This window comes from Mastomys coucha, unplaced genomic scaffold (genome assembly GCF_008632895.1).
Source record: "Mastomys coucha isolate ucsf_1 unplaced genomic scaffold, UCSF_Mcou_1 pScaffold22, whole genome shotgun sequence".
Classification (NCBI taxonomy): Eukaryota; Metazoa; Chordata; class Mammalia; order Rodentia; family Muridae; genus Mastomys; species Mastomys coucha.
In genome coordinates, this window is record NW_022196905.1 from 110,488,795 (window position 1) to 110,506,740 (window position 17,946).

Here is a 17,946-nt window from a genome sequence, read left to right on the forward strand (position 1 = left end):
GGGAGGAAGCAACCAGAGCCAGAGAGAAGGGCCTGCCCAGAGGGTTCCAGAAGATGAGACCCAAGGAGAATCCTCCTAGATGGGGAGCCAGGTGGGTTGGAGCTAAGTTACTGGGAGCCTGCTCCTGTCAGGGAAGGCCCCTCCCTCTGTAATGACACATTAGCCTGAGGTAGGCCAAGAGAAGAAGGGTAGGTAGACAGTGGTAGGAGACAATGAGAGGCATGGACCAGTGATGAGCAGGTCACAGGGAAGGGATTCAGGGGCCATTTGTGGTCCAGGCTAAGAGGTGGCTAACCTGTAGAAGGGGATGGGGGTGGGGAGGTAGCAACTGGGGAGCTGAGGAAGGGAAGGTCATGGCGCATGGACTCCAGGGGTGCGGACTACATTAGGAGTAGTTAGAATGAGGGAACATCCTTACTGACATGAGGCACTTGAGGCCTGTGGAGAGAGAGTTCGCCCCATCCTCTGAAGTGGTTCCCTCATAGTTAGCTAGGACTCAGACCTTCCCTTACTCTTTTAAATGCATTTTCTTCCTCAAAGCACGGCTGTGTGGTGCAACTATACAAGCAGCCAGTACCTGTCTAAGCTCAGTATATTGAACACTTGTAATAATGGGACGTCAACTGTAGTTGTCCTCTTTAAAAATTTAGTTCCTAAACCCTCAGCTTCACATTTTTGTACTGATGTTTTGCTTCGCGTAAAAGTTGTCCTGGAATGATAATATTTCATGTTTTCTATAGGTTGTGTGAGTGGAATTAGAGACAGGTGGTCTTTAATTCTGAACCAACGGTTCCGGGTGACTGGGACCATGCAGGTGCAGCATAGGATCCAGGAGGCATCAACAGAGTGGCTTTTATTTGGTGGGACTCGGCAGTGATAATACTCCAATCTGCCCCAGAGTAATGGTGACCAGATGTCACTTGGAACTGTAAAGTCTCTGTGTTTAAATGTTATAAAAAACAGTGCCTTATCGGTCTTGTATTGGGGGTTCCCATCAGGAAGGCTCCATGAATGAGCAGATGTGGAAGGTGAACCTACTTTTCCTCTTTCCAGCAAAATGGTGGCAGTCTCTGACCCAAAGTAGTTCTCATACACTGTCTTTTAGAAACAGGGTCTCACTGTGTAGTACTGGCTAGCCCAGAACTGGTAATGTAGACCAGGCTGCTCTGGAACTCAGAAATTCATCCGTCTCTGCCTCCCTCTGAACTGCTGGTGGTCGGGCCTTATAAGCAATACATTCTCCTTGCTTTGATCAATGGGGTATATTTGTAAGTAATTACAAGATACAAATTGTATCCTATCCCCGAAGTATTTTGCGTATAACACTCCAGACTCCTTTATAGTTTTTAAAGTATGAACTAGGATGGCTAATGTCATGTAGCTTTTTTACCTTAGTGTATATCAACAGACACTCCTTTTTTGTCATAAGCATACATCTTCCATCTCATTCCCAAGCCTGCACTGTTACACAGATAATCAAATTAGCTTTTTTAAGCCTTTATTGTTACAAATGTTGAAAAGAGGGTCTCTATCTGTCTCTCCTTTTCCTTCACCCCTTTTCTCTTCCTTCCTCAACTCCACACCATACATATACACCATACACAAACCACACAGATATTACACACACACACACACACATGTAACACCCCACACACCCCACACATAACACACAGACACATACCACATATGCCGCCACCACCACCACCACCAAGAATTCTATGTGCAAAAAGATTCCACAGCAGTTAAATCCCCCAGAGCTTGATTTCCAGAAATATGGACTTTTTGTCTTTTCTTCAAGACAGGGTGGGAGAGCAGCACATTACACTGTGTCCTGAGAGGGACTCGCTTACTTCCTGGCTGTGCGTCCCCCTTGTGTGTCCTCCACCCACCAGAAATGCAAGCCAGGATCTGACTGTTCTTTCAAGCTTCTAGGATTTGAAAGGGTGTGGTTCTATCTCCCTGGACACATGGCTTTTTTCTCTGCCTTTAGTTGGTCCAGACAAGCTCCCACCACATTTCTTCCCAAACTCTATCACCACCCTTCCTTCCTCATACCCATGCCTGGTCTATTTTTACTCAAGTTTTACATTTAGAGCTCTTTGCTGTAAGCTTCCTAATGTGTTGACCAAGAAAGGAGTACTGTCCAAAGGAACCAATTCCTAATTAGTGACTATTTCTTACCTATATGGCTCTACTTTAGTTTCTTTCTTTTTTTTAAAAAAGATTTATTTATTATTATATGTAAGTACACTGTAACTGTCTTCAGACACCCCAGAAGAGGGCATCAGATCTCATTACGGATAGTTGTGAGCCACCATGTGGTTGCTGGGATTTGAACTCAGGACCTTCGGAAGAGCAGTCAGTGCTCGCGTAACCACTGAGCCATCTCTTCAGCCCTATACTTCAGTTTCTTTAATCCAAAAAATATATATTATATAATATATACATATGTATATAATATATGTACATAGTTATAGATAATTATATATTTATATATTATATGTGTTATTTATTTATATATATACAAGTATGTGTAATTATCCATATTTCTGTGTATGTGTGTTTTGCCTACATACATGTCTGTACCCTCACGATGTGCCTAATGTCAGGAGGAGGTCAGAAAGGGCATCAGATCTCTTTGAACTAGAGTTGCAGATGGCTGTGATCTACTATGTGGGTACTGGGACCTGAGCCTAAGTCCTCTGAAAGAGCAGCCAGTGCTCATAACCACAGGGCCATCACTCCAGCCCAGCAGCTCTCAACCTGTGCCCCATCATATCAGATCAGATACTTACATTACAATTCTAATAGTAGCAAAATGACAGTTATGGAGTAGCAATGAAATAACTTTATGGTTGGGGTCACCACAGCATGAAAGGCTGTACTAAAGGGTCGTAGCATTAGGAAGGGTGAGAACCGCTGCTCTCTAGCCCCTTATTTATTCTTCTCTTACAAATATTTGCTGCTTTGAGGGCAAACACACATGTAGAGGTCAGAGGACAACTTGCAGGAATCAATTCTCTCTACCTTGTAGGTCCTCTAGTTTGATCCTCAGGTTGCCAGGCTTGGCCACAGGCCCCTTTACCTGCTGAGCCATCTCACTAGCCCTATTTGATTTTAAGTTTCAAGTTTTTGTCCTGATCTGATCATGCAATATAAGTATTTCCATTCACACATTTAGTAGAAACAGCATCCAAATAGTAGATCTGGCTGTGTGGGGGTTGTCTTCTAGCATTTTACTCAATGGCTAGGGGCTGACTAAGCCTCAGAAGCTTGCTGGTGATCCTCAGCTGGCTAACACCTTGAGAAATCAGATTAACAGCCTGATTACTCTGGTCAAGGTGAAGGGGTGAGTGGGCATTAAAGAGAAGACTGGGCACTGAGGGCGCAGGTTGTTGTGTGACACTGAAGACATATGTTATCCTGTGATGCTGAGGACATGTATCATTGTGTGACATAAAGGGAGCAGACCCCAGGCTTTGAAAGAGCAAGACAGAAAGATGCAGAGCTCTGAATGTAAGGGCTGCTGTTCCACAGCCACAGCGACCCCTGCGGCATGAATGGCATCCATGCAGATTGCTCGAGACTGGTGTTGCAGCTAAGGCAGCCTGTGAAAAGTGCCTCCTTCCCCTGGGTTCTGTCATGGATAAGGGCAGGAAGAGCATGTGTAGTTAGTTACAATACATGGCTGGGCAGGTGTGCTGGTGCCCATCTCTAGGCTCACACTCTTTGACGGAGGCAGACAAGTCTTAGTGAATTCAAGGACAGCCTGGTCTACTGAGTTCTAAAATAATGAGTTGTCATTGCCTTGTGTTTCACATTTCTAACCATGTAGTAAAGTGCTCCTGCCAGAGGCCCATAACTTGCACCTCAGATGTGAGGAGGAGGATGCTGTTCCCTAAGAGGAAGGTGAGGATGGTGGGCAGGTTAGAATGTGGTACTTGGACCCAAGCCCTCCATGCTTTCCCACGAGAGTATGACAGTCTGGTCTGTCACCGCTGCACAGGGATCTGCTGAGTCACATTTGCTCTTTACCCACGTTCATGCCACTGCCAAACAACCAAGAGCTTGCACCTGCAGGTTGTAGTAAGTCAAGGGGAGAGTTTGGACGGGACACCGGGACACAGAGCAGTGAGTACAGGGGACGCTGGGAAAAGATGAAGGATGTCACTGCACAGTAAAGGTGATGGGGTCGGGGGGCAAGTCACAGTTTGTTTTGATTTTCAAATCAAACTAATTGCACAGTGGTTTCATGCGGTGACACCCTCATACCTTAGTCTGTCTTGCACACATGGACTTACGCATGTATCAAATAACCAGTATTATAATGGTAATGCTTTTTTATCATCTAAATATTTACTTATCGGGCACTGGAAGTGTGCAAGTATTATGGAGGTTAGAGGACAGCTCTGGGAAGTCAGTTCTTACCCTCCACCTGTGAGCTCCGGGGACTTAACTCTGTTCTTCTGGCTTGACAGCAGGTATCTTTACCCTTTGAGCCATCTAGCCAGCCCCTCAGCAGTCCTCTGGTCCTCTCAGCATCTCACAATCACCAGGCAGAGGGTGGAAGATGCTGATTCTGAACACAAAGAGCATCTCATCTCTATCTCTTATAATGCTTCTGAGAACAGGAGGGACAAAGTGGCCCTCTGAGCCTCTAGAAGATGCTGGGCCTCTGTCTTACTGAGCAGATGGCCAAAGATTACCAGTATGAGAAGGTTCTTTGCAACTAGTTTGGATGATAGGAGTCATTAGTGGCCCAGTATCCCACTGGTCGATGGAAAGGCACCTGCTGTGACCTGCTGTAGGACAGAAGTGGGTCAGCTGGCCAGGGCTCCATTGTTGCTCTTCTCCATGTGTCACCTGCCATTGTCTTTCTGCCTCTCTCGACCTTGACTCAGAGAGCAGACTTCGTTCTCTGTTGTTTGTTGGTGGTTCAGGGATGCAGGTCTTTCTCATCTCCAGACTGGCACATAACAGACACAATACAGAATCCTAGGCCACTCATCATTGTGTCTCTCTGGTCCTGAGGTTCCCCAGCCATCCTCTTTCTGCCACTGAGAGCCCTCCTATAATTGTCTGCAGAATTCCTTCTGAATGGGAAGTTGGGTATACAGGTTAAAAATCTATATGGCCTGTTTCAACAAAAATTTTTAACACATTTGTCTCTTGTGTGTGCATGTAAGTGTATCCTATAGCGCAAATGTGGATGTCAGAGGACAACCTGTTGGAATCAGTTCTCTTCTTGCTATCATGTAGGTCCCAGGGATCAAACTCAGGTCATCATTTTTGGTGGCAAGTGTCTTTTCCCAGGGAGCCACCTCTTGGGTCCACTGGTTAACAGTAAACAGTGCTAGTGATCATGGGGGTTCTGTCACTTCACAGCCTTGTGGCGTTTCAGTCACTAGGAATGTCTGCTAACTAGGAAACTTTCTTAACATAAACAAGTGCAGAAGGAAATTTAAACTGTGTGATTTGGTTTTTGGTTTTGTTTAAAAAAAAAAAAGCACAGAAAATGGTGAGCTTTGTTGTAGAAATGATTTAATCACAACTTGGCATTTCTACCCAACTTTAACTATTTAGTTCCCGGATAAAAGACGATACACACAGCCTTTTTATTTACAATAAGCCTTAAACAGCACTAGAGCTGGGCAGCTGCCTACCCTCCATGTTGTTAGAATCTACTTTCCTATCCTAACCCTGAGTTATTACTTACCATGTTTCATCTGGGCTGCTCTTAACTCCAACTGGCCAGCGCCCAGGACCATGTTTTAATGAACCCACCTAACCCAAAGCTTCTTGCTCTTCCTGCATCTTCTTCTCTCCTGTGGTTCTCCTCCAACCCTAATCCAGGAATCCTAACAGCCACCTGTCTCTTCTGCCCAGCTATTGGCTGTTGGCATCTTTATTTACCAATCAGTAAAAGCTTGAGGGCAGGGTCACTTAGCATCTATGCACTGACTGGGGCAACCAGTCCTAGGGACCCAGTGTTAGCATTAGAATACAGCAGCATCAGGCCCTCCCACTGCGAGCTTTTGAAGCCCTTGCCTTTTCTTTATCTACCAATGGGCAGTTGCATGTGCTGGGAGAGCGAGAGCACTCTCAGTAATTAACTCAGAGCAGCTTCAAGCTTGAGACTCCCTCACCTTGGTGTCTCACATAGCTGGGATTATAGGCCTGCACCATCAGGCCTCGGTTCTGTTCAAGTTGAACAGGAGTGGACTGCCCAGAATGAGGGGATCTCATGGAAGCCCTTCGGGACAGGCACCCTCCCACAAGGATCTTTCAATATATAAACAATGGTGGGCCCTTTGGTTGATTTAATCATTGCATAATATAATCTAAAGTCCATTATATCAGTTCATTTAGTTTTTCAAAGGCGGAATGAAAGAATTTTTGTTTGAGACGGGGTCTCACTGTGTAACTCTGCTTGGCCTGGAGCTTGCTATGTGGACCAGGTTCACACTCACAGAGACCCACCCACCTGTCTCCCTCCCTCCTGCAGAAAGCAAAGACACATGCCACAACCCACACAAGGTTTGCTTTTTTTTAAGTCTTCTTTTGTGTTTTATGGATTTGTTCAAATGAGAATTTTGAGCAGTTTCAAATGGTTAAGTAAATACAGGAACTGCCTTAAACTCGCCCCATGCTCAGATCCTCCCACCTGTCCACACTGTTGTGTAAGACTCTGTTTTTGGAATATTATATCATCCAACAGCCGAAGATAGCTAGCTAAGCAATGACAGACAGTGAGGCAGTTCCTCTTCATGTCCCAAGGAATGCACCAGAAAATTTTCTCTCTGTCATCTCCTTTGCTGTAGCAATGCCCCTGTACCAAGGCAGGTGGGGGTAGGGGAAACACAATGGCAGCAGGCTATACTACCTTCTGTAGCAGCCTGGGCTTTGATAGAGTGACTGTTTTTCAAGTGGGAAAAAAAGGAGAATCTTACAAGGATGAGTGTGAGCAAAATGGGAGCTCGAGTGTGTGAGCAAAGATGGCTGTGGAGCCCGGCATGAAGAAAAGGAGCCAAGCAGCGGAAGGAGAAGGCTGCTCCTGGGCGTCAGAGGACGGCAGGCACAGTGAAGCGAAACTGTGGTTCTAAAGGAGTAAACAGTCCGCGTGGGGCCAGAGAGACAGCTAAGCAGTTGAGAGCACTGACTGCTCCCAAAGAGGACCCTGGTGCAGTTCCCAGCACACATATGGCAGCTTACAATATTCTGTAACTCCATTCAGGGGATCTGGCACCCTCTTCTGGCCTCCATGGCCGTGCACATTTGGTGCACACATGCATGCAGGCAAAAATCCCATTCACATAAAATGAAATTTTTAATTAAAAAAATAAGTACAAACACAGGTTCATCTATTTTTTCAATATGGCAACCAGACTTTCCTTCCCAGATTCAAGTCATACCGATAATATGCTATATTTTATAGCAATTTGTTTTGTTTTACTTGATTTTCTTATCCTAAGATCAGACCCAGCATCTTATACATACTAAGCAAGTTCTCCATCCCTGAGCCTGAGCGGCCCCCCTCCCCTCCCCCAGACCTTAAGGAGTTTATAAAGCATTTCTTTGTGAGGGGTTGAGCAGGGTGTTGGGGCTCATGCCTTTTTTTTTTTTTTTAATGGAACACTTCACGAATTTGCATGTCATCCTTGCGCAGGGGTCATGCTAATCTTCTCTGTATTGTTCCAATTTTAGTATATGTGCTGCCGAAGCGAGCACGGGGCTCATGCCTTTAGCCTCAACATTCTGGAGGCAGAGACGGGCGAATCTCTGAGTTTGAGGCCAGCTGGAATTACAATGTGGGACCTTGTCTCAAAGAGTGGGGATGCTTAGAGAGTACCCTAAAATCAGGTCATAGTATTCTCATTTTATAGGAAGTGGGAAGCTGGATGTCATAGGGCTAAGCCCACGTTATAGCCAGAGCAGAGCTGTCGGCCTCACATGTTCATTGACTCTCCGCATTAGTGCTGCAATGGGAAGCCATTCACCATGCTTCATTCCACAGGAAATGGAAGGGAGCTGCAGGTTACCTGTCTTCTGTAATTACTATGTAAAAGTTACCCATCACCTGTACCACACTCTGGGTCAGAATTTTCCCTGCTCTGATACAAAGGAAGGGCAAGACTTCTGAGACTGTACTCACTCAGGCGCAGGCAGCTCAGGCTCCACTTGTTCTTCTTTCCCAAGGAAACAATGTCTCCCATTTCACAAGGTTTGTGTAATTTCAGACTCAGGAAGATAAATCAAACCATGCTGTCAGTCAAGGGTGTTGCCTTCTGACTTCCCTACCCCTTCTGCACCCCTACTTCTCTCTCTCTCTCCCCCCTTCCTTTCTTCCTTCCCTTTCTTTTTCCCACAGCTTTCTTTCTATTGACCTGTTATTCTACTTGGAGTGTTGGATCTAGATCTCTATTTCCTTCGACCTCCTCCACCCCCCCTATAAACCGTTTAAAGTTGAACGAGTAACTGCCCGATGGCACACTTCCTCTTTGTGATGATTTCCGCTTGCCCAGCTATCAGCTGAACCCAGATAGAGCATAAGCCACACTACATCTTAACCATCAGGCCTGCAGCCCGGCCATGACAATACAGCTCGGGTCAAGAGTCCCAACACTGCCTTAAGAAAGCACAAAGCTGCTTTGTCAAGTGCTGTTTCTTTAACTAATACCTGAGACATAAACTCCATGGAAATAAGGTGCTGTGTAAGAAGGCACGTCCTAAATGTCATTTGGAAATGGACCTTTCCCTACTACAAGTGAATGCGATTCCTGGAATGTCTGACAATCCATCAGATGTTCTTTGTAGAAAAAAAGAGACAGATAGTGCCTGCCCAGGCCTCACTAACTTGAGGTCAGGTATGCAAAGCTCTGAGGCCCGCTCTCTGGAGTCTTGAACACACAGTCCTTAAGCTAATGTTTCTCACCAGTTACTTTGACTCTTCATGAGTGAAATTTTTATTTTATTTTGTCTGTCGTGCAGACGTCCCTGCATAGAAATAAATTGTGGGGAGGGAAGGGGGATGGGGAACGGGAAATAAAAAGCAGGTTTTACATTAGGATCTCTGTCATTATCAGGTAGGAAGTTCCCATGCTGAAACAGTGATACATCTGTGTCAAAAGATATAGGAGATTGCAAAGGCTGTCCGTATCGTTGGCCCAGAATTGTAACCTAGTGGCAGTCACTGACAACATACTGTCTTCTGTCTTTATTTAGGAGAGTTAAAAGGCAAATAACCTAAATTGCTATGCCTTGTATTTCAAATCAGACACATGGGCAGGGATGTGGGTAGCAGAGAGGAACATATAGCAGGAGTGGCTGAGTTCGGATGTTTATGCAAATCTCCATTCTGGTGTCCCCTACCCCTACCCCCAGCATCACCTCAGAGAATTCAGCAGGCAGGACTCAGAGAGGAGAGACTACAGTAAGGGAATGGTTGGCTTCTGAGTCCCTTGGTCTTCACTGTCCTGCAGTAGTTGATAGCTGATGGAAGGTTACTTTCCATTTTAACCAGGCAGAGAAAGTGGCCCTGCTAGAGCAGGCTGAAGTCCCAGTGAGTGGCAGATAAACATCTCGGTCCCCTACCCTGTCTAAGCACAGCATCCAGAAAGTGGCTCGTGATACTGAATCCACTCCTGTGCATCATGATCATTCTGGAGAAAGTTTAGAATCACCTCTAATCGCTGACTTAAGGGTTGCCTGGCATGCACAAGGGCCTGGGTCCTATTCCCTAGGGCACACACATGCAGGTGTGTGTGTGTGTGTGTGTGTGTGTGCTCATGCATGTGCGCATGCTCACATATACATACACAAAAGCATAGGTTAATTTTCTTTATTCTTCATTTCCTAATTTTACTCTGAAGTAGTCGTTTTGGCATTTTGCTGGATTAAAAAAAGTGTAATTGTATCTTATGTATAGATGACGTTAGTGCCTAGTGCCATGGGAGGCCAGAAGAGGAAGTCAGATCCCCTGGAGCTGGAGTTACAGGTGGTTGTGAGCCCCCTGATGTGGGTGCTGGAAACCGAATCTGGGTTCTCAGTGAGAGCAAGGCGCTGGTTAGATTTTTGGTTTTGGTTTTATTTTACTCAACTTGACATAAGCTGGGGTCATCTGGGAAGAGAGACTCTCATGGAAGACACCTCCATCAGACCTGCTCAGGCAAGCCTATGGGGCATTTCCTTGATTAATGATTGTTATAAGAGAGCCCAGCCCACTATGGGTGGAGCCATCCCTGGGCTGGTGGTCATGGGTTCTAGAAGAGAGCAGGCTGAGCAAGCCAATAGGAGCAAGGCAGTAAGCAGCACCCCTCCATGGCCTCTGCATCAGCTCCCGCCTCCAGGTTCCTGCCTTCTGTTCCTGATGGGAGAATGCCTTTCCTCTCTGTGTTGCTTTGGGTTGCGGTGCTTATCACCACAGTAAAAGCCCTAACCGAGACCAGCAGCAGGTGCTCCTAATTCCAGGACCCTAACCGAGACCAGCAGCAAGTGCTCCTAACTCCAGGACCCATTTTTTTTTTCTCAAGTGTTCCAGGATCAATTTGAATCCCTTCACAGTCCAGAATCTTAATCTTCTCCATTTTAGTTCCTGAGGCAAGAACCCAAATTCCCGTCAGCAGAGCACCAGCCCAGTGGAGGCGGCCACCACAGCTCTTTAGTCAGCAAACATCACATGTGGGTTAAAGCAAGTTGCAAGTCCCAAACACAGCATGCCTTTGCCAGGCTGTCAGGGTTCTTGAGCCACAAACTCTGTCTCCAGGCCTTCCATTTGTCACACCAGCCTCCAATATTACTGTTTTTTCCTGGAACTTTCCCACCTGCTTAAATGATTGACTTAAGTCCTCTTTGCCCAAATACTATCCTCTGTCTCCCTGTACCTCAGACTGGCTCTCCCTTGATATAATATCCTTGAGGACAAGGCCTTAGCATGGTCATGGTGGTATCTCTACTGCTTAGCATTAGAAGCCTGGCACCTAATATATTAAACAAGTATTTGCAGCCGGGCAGTGGTGGCACACGCCTTTAATCCCAGCACTTGGGAGGCAGAGGCAGGCAGATTTCTGAGTTCGAGGCCAGCCTGGTCTACAGAGTGAGTTCCAGGACAGCCAGGACTATACAGAGAAACTCTGTCTCAAAAAACCAAAAAAAAAAAAAAAAAAAAAAAAAAAAAAAAAAAAAAAACCAAAAAAAAAACCAAAACAACAACAAAAAAACCCAAGTATTTGCAAAACAAATGGGGGAGGGGAGTTAGTCACTTTCCCATTTCTTTCAGACTTAAAAATCAGTATAAATGCTTTAGGCCAAAATACTCACAGGTCACCTGATTGACACCATGTTGAGTGACAAGTTCCAAGTATTTGTTTGTATTTTAAATCTGGAACTGGGAGAATGGATTCTTTAGTGAGAAACTGACATCTGAAAACCAAACAGAACGACTGGCGCTCATCAGTGAGCACTTCTGGGAGAGCTGAGGCTTTTTTTGATCTGTGCTCTTGTTTTTCGTTTGTTGTCCTTGAGATGGGGTTTTGCTATGTAGCCCAGGCTGGCCTGGAATTTATAGTATTCCTTCCCAAGCCTCCTAAGTGACATCGTACAGAACTGTTTTAATTCTTATTATCAAGGGGGATTCATGTGCCTCCGTGCACATGCAGAGGCCAGAGGTCTTCTTTGAGCACTTGATTCTTTCCTTCCACTGTCCTAAGGTATTTCTGCCTCTCTGTGTACTGCAAGCTAGGCACACAAACCTCTGGGAAATTCCTCTATTTCCACTCCTGTCTCATCATAGTAAAATTAGGATTACAGGTATGCACCAAGACTTCTAAATTGTGGGGGTTGTTGAGGCTGAACCTCAGGTTTCCAGTAGGTAAATTTCCAAGCAATTTACCTACTGAGCCATCTTGCTGGCCCTAACAACTGTTTCTTGTGTATATTCATTTGCTTGCTTGTGTGTAGTTAATTTAATATGCGTGGGTACTTTACCTGTATATCTGTATATGCAGTACCCAGGGAGGCCAGAAGAGGGCATCAGATCCCTTAGAACTGGGTTTACAGACAGTTGTGAGCTGCCATGCGAGTGCTGGGAACTGAACTTAATTGCACTCCCTGGCTGCTCTTAATTGCAGAAGCATCTGTGCAGCCTCCCTGTTTGCTAGTTTTTTATATTAAAATATTGTAGTTGTAGAGTTTTGTGGAGAGGAAGACCTGGGCCGTACCCCCAAGTAACTAGGGCGGGTGTGGGGGGAGAAGGTGCTGGTCTCCAAGCACAGAGTCTGGGGTTGTTTGGAACTCTGTCCATGTGTTGAGTCTGCACTATGGTGAGGATCTTCTTCAGCCTATGCACTAAGTGTGGAGGAATGCATGCACACAGCCAAGTAGTAAGTGGGAGTTTCTCTGCACATAGAGCCTTTCTGAAAGTGATCAGAAAGCTCCCATTGAATAGGTAAATCACAGCCAGCTTCGGGCTCAGTTTTGTGTGTCATTCCTTCATTCTGAATGGGACAAGAAGGAAGCCATCCAAAACAAAGGGACGTGTAAGCTGCTGAAGAGGAGGAGAACCAGTGGAGGACTCAGTGACTCTGGGGGAAGACATGCAGTGGGGACGCCAGGTTCCAGTGTGCTGGGGCTGGTTTGTAAGTGTCATGTGTTTAGGATTTTTATAGATGTCCCTCTCCTCCTATGAAATGAACTCCAGTTTGAGACCCGGTCTCCAAGGACGTGATATTGAATGACATTAACTCTGGCATGGATGGAGTTCAGTTCTTTTGGCAAACAATCAAAACAGCCTACACAGAGCATTTGCTCCTCAAACAAGGAGTGCTTTGCCTCTGCATTACTTGCCAACATGTGTAAGTGTTCTCCCTTCCTAGCGACCCATGCTCATGTCGGCTAAACAAGAGGTTCAAGCTCCAGCCTTCAGCTTCCATGCCATGCTCTGAAAGTGGAGCTTTGCTGGAGCTGGTCTGGAACCTCCTTAGAGCCCTCAGCTCATCCTTCTGTCTCATTGGATGGTAGTGCCGGGTCTTGGGGGCCCAGTGGGAATTAACTGGCCAATGTGCAGAAAAGCTCAAAGACGAGAGAGTGAGCCACAGATGAAGTGATAGGGCGGGGTCAGTGAAGGCTTTCGTGATTAAAGCCAGACACAGGACCCAATGGACTAATATGCTTGCTTGCTTGCATTCAATCACTGTGATCCCAAATTAGCCCCAAAGCGTCTCCTACATAAAAAATACCAATCCATTTTATAATTTGACTCTGCAGTGCTGGGGATCAGACCAACTGCATGTTAGACGAGTACTCTACCACTGACTTATACCCTAGACCCTTCCAGAAGAAATCTATCTAAGGAATATTTTGGAGTTATCATATAGCTATTGATTTAGACTGAGTTTTGATAGTTTCAGCTAACAGGTCACTGATCAATATAATTTGTGACTAGTTTTAAAACAAAAGTTGTGATCGTTTTATATATGTGTAATATATATATATATATATATATATATATATATATATATATTTTTTGGACTTTCAAGACAGGGTTTCTCTGTGTAGCCCTGGCTGTCCTGGAACTCACTCTGTAGACCAGACTGACCTCAAACTCAGAAATCCACCTGCCTCTGCCTCCCAAGTGCTGGGATTAAAGGTGTGTGCCACCATGGCCCAGCCCATTCTATATATTTTTAAAGATTTATTTTTAATTTTTACCTATACATGTAAATGTTTCTGCAAGGCAGATTATACAGCTGTCATCAGAGGCCAGAAGATGGTGTTGGGTCCATTGGAGCTGAAGGAACAGATGGTGTGGACCATCCTATGTAGAAGCTGGGAATGAATGCAGGCTGTGGTTGCTCACGCCTTTAATTCCAGCACTGAGGATGCAGAAGCAGGTAGAGCTCTGCAAATTAAAGGCCAGCCTGGTCTACATAGTATGTTTCAGGACAATCAGGGATACATAGTGAAAACCTTTCTTAGAGAGAGGGGCAGGGATAAAGAGGAAGTAGGGTGGATGGAAATGAGGATGCCAAATGGAAATGCCTGCATGTTGTTATAGGATGAGAATGTGACACATTTGCCTCCCGAGACCGCCGGACTGTGTCAGTAGCAGTAGGAATAGTATTGATCATAAGTAAAACCAATGCACTGCTTGCTAAGTAAAGCAAAACCTAAGGATAAGGGGTTTTTTTTAAATCTTTTTCTCATAGAATAGAACTCTATCTGTGATTATAGAGCTCAGTATAGGAAGGTTGTTATTAATGTAAAGTACCTAACATTACCAGATAATTTAGAAACATGTCTCTGGTTTTGAATTTGGGGTATCCCCAGCCTTTCATAGACACAGGTCCAGCATCTGTGGGTTCAGGGAGGCACAGGCTGCAGTCATCCTGCTCACACACCCTAGACGCCGTTTTGTCACTTGGCTGTGTCTCCAGGGTGCAGCCATCCTGCTCACACACAGTAGGTGCCGCTCTGTCACTCAGCTGTGTCCCCAGGGTACAGTCATACTTCTTACACACATCAGGTGCTGCTCTGTCACTCGGCTGTGTCCACAACCTCTTTAGCTTTGCATTTCACACTAAGGGCTTACTACGTTGCCCAGGCTGGCCTTGTCATTTTAGATGACAAGAGAATATAGCCTTCATATATACACTAATACACAGACACTCACATGCGCAATACATACACACACTCATGCACACACACATACACATAATACACTTGTGCACATACACATGCACTCACATGCATACACAGTTAACGCACATACACAGTTAACACATACATGCACATGCACACACTGACACACTCACACACACATGTTCTCCTCCTCCCTTTCAGGTCTGGTTGTACAGTCATTTCTGGTTATCTCAACAATTGGACTTCCATGATGCTGGTATGTGAGGTTCACAGCTGTGGCTTTCCATAGACTAATTAAATTTGCTTTATTCATGTGACATTCTTTGTCCCCCAGAGTAAATAACTGCTTCATTTCTTCTATTAACTGGTATAATCCATTCTTTAAAAAAAAAAAAAGATTTATTTATTGTTATATATAAGTATACTGCAGCTGTCTTCAGATACACTGGAAGAGGGCATCAGATCTCATTACAGATGGTTGTGAGCCATCATGTGGTTCCTGGGATTTGAACTCAGGACCTTTGGAAGAGCAGTCATTGCTCTTACCCACTGAGCCATCTCACCAGCCCCAGTATAATCCATTCTTATATTCTCTCCCAGAACCATAAATAACCCCTCAGTATGCTCAGATCTCCTGGCTAGCCTTCCATCTCATCTTCTCGGTGCCTACCCATCACAGTGAGATGCCACTTCACACGTCAGCCCACATAGCTCATCACGCCTCCAACAGGAACAGGACTTACATATGCTGACTGCTCCACAAACCGTTTTTAAACTCAATAGACTGTATGATCATTACATGTATTATTCTCTTTTGAAATGGATTCTCTCTGTCTGTGACCCAGAGTAACCTAAAGCTTATAGCAGCCTCACACCCTCTTCCTGCCTCAGCCTCCAGAGGAGCTGGGATCACACACACACATACAGAAGAGTCTAGATGATAGTCTTTTGTCCATGCTTGCTGTCCCGTGTGCCTCAGCAGTAGCTACCCTTCTGATTATCTCTTTTCTGACATCATGTTAGAAGTTTATATCGTACATTGCAAAATTAGTAAGTGTGTGGGTTTCTAGATTCTGAATCTCACTGTGAAGCCCTGGCTGGTGTAAAACTCGCTGTGTACACCAGGCTGGCCTCAGAGACCCACACTGAGACCTCTGCCTCCAGAGTCCTAGGATTAAAGGTTTTACCACCATGTCTACCCTTTTGTTTGTTTTTTTCCTCTAAAAAAAATTCTATTTTACTTACTTGGTGTGCACACAGGAGTGTGCACACCACATGGTGGGTATTTAGCTGACAGGGGTCAGTTTTCCTTTTGTATCATGTGGGTTCCATGTGTGGAGCTCAGGCTGTCTGTCGAGTGGTGACTATTTTTACCCATGGGCCATCTCACTGGGCCTACAATTTCCGTCAGTACCTGAGAGCATAAATTCTTGTATTTTTCCTGAATATCCCTTACTCTGATGTGCAACTCTGATGTTTGTTCTTCTAGAATGAGTTGGAAAACTATAGCCCACAAGCCAGATCTGTCTGCCCTGCCACCTGCTTTTATGCCACCTGAAAGCTAAACTTAATTTTTATATTTTGACTGTTGGAGTAAGTCAGAATAATCATACTTTTTTCTCAAGATAGGAGTCTCACTATGTAACCCTGCATGGCCTGAAACTCACTCTCTAGACCAGGCTGACTTTGAACTCACAGAGATCCACCTGCCTCTCCTCTAAGCCCTGGGATCAAAGGCATGCACCACCACATTCTGGAGCTTTTTCTTTATGTAATCTTTTTCTTTGTAATTTTTTTTAAAGATTTATTTATTTATTTTTTGTATATGAGTACACCATTGCTCTCTTCAGACACACCAGAAGAGGGGATCAGATCTCATTACAGATGGTTGTGAGCCACCATGTAGATGCTGGGAATTGAACTCAGGACCTCTTGGAAGAGCAGTCAGTGCTCTTAGCCGCTGAGCCATCTCTCCAGCCCTGTAATCTTTTTTTAAAATCAAACATTGATTATAAATCACAGTGGAGATGTGATGTCAGGTGAATGGGATGACAGTGGGAGTTGAGTACTTAGCAAACCCGAAGGAGCATGAGAGAAGGTGCTTTCCCAGGACTTAGACTGTCATTTCAAAATATCTTGTTGGTTTGCTGTAGCACTTTAATTTTAATTATGGGTTGAAGGCTAAAATTCCTCATTTTCTCTTTAACATTTTTCTAAATTAAAACAACACAGTAATGTACAATATAGAAGATAGACAACTGCAGTCAAATAAAAGTCACCAGTCTGGCTGGGCATAGTGGACGGGCCTTTAATCCTACAACCTGTGGGATATCTGAATTCAAGGCTAGCCTGGTCTACATAGAAAATTCTGGGCTAATCAGAACCCCATCTCAAGAAAAAAAGAAAGAAAAATAAGTGGCTAATCTAAAGGTTCCCCCAAAACATTACCCTATCACGATCATCTCCACTCTGTGGAATCTGTGCAGACTTTTCTAGATTTCTTCCTATACTGTGTCCAATGTTCATGTCATTATTGGTTTGTTTGTTTGTGACCCAAGCTGGCTTTGACCATCTGGTCCTATCCATTTTTTGAAAGTGATCGATACTGATCAACTCAGATGAGTTTGTAGGTATAAGCTGAAGTTTAGCTTTAGATCAGACGATCACCAGTCTCAGTACTGTCTGCCAGTCCTTGAGATGGAAAGCTGAGCTAGGATTTTCAGCTCCAGAATGAACTGGTTGGATAATGTGTGCTGTGATATTCCTCCTGCCTGAACCACCTCCTCCAAACATGGGCAGGTTGGCCAGCATTGCCTGATGTCCTGTGGTTTTCCTGTGGGTGATATGTGTGCAGAGAGGAAGACAGCCATATGTCTATCCCTGTGTGTGTGTGTGTGTCTACGTATTCATCTATCAATCTGTTTATCTATATCTATCATCTATCACCCATCCTTCCATCTACCTACCTACCTATCTATCTATCTATCTATCTATCTATCTATCTATCTATCTATCTACCTACCTACCTACCTATCTATCTATCTAACACCTATCTATCATCTATCAATCTGTCTATTTATATCTATTGTCCGTCCATTCGTCTGTCTGTCTAAAGACAGGGTCTCACAATGCAGCCGTGGCTGGTCTGAAATTCACTCTGTAGACCAGGCTGCCTTTGAACTCAGCAATCTGTCTCTGCTTCAGGGCACTGGGATTAAAGGCATAGATTACCATGGTAGCTTGAGCTGTGCTTTTGTGGTTATTTGGTTGGTTTTGGGTTTTTTTTGTTTTTTTTTTAATTGTTGATTTGGT

The 17,946-nt window shown here is 44.8% G+C and overlaps 1 protein-coding gene and 1 non-coding gene across 2 annotated transcripts in view; one reads left to right on the top strand and one right to left on the bottom strand.

Annotated features, from left to right (window-relative positions):
• The window catches only part of Taok3 (TAO kinase 3), a 165,469-nt gene that overhangs the window by 19,136 nt on the left and 128,387 nt on the right, over nucleotides 1–17,946 (top strand). The gene's annotated exons all lie outside the window — the stretch shown is intronic.
• Nucleotides 7,622–7,728, bottom strand: LOC116071591. The gene has a single exon (XR_004111004.1). It is a non-coding gene; the product is annotated as a U6 spliceosomal RNA (small nuclear RNA).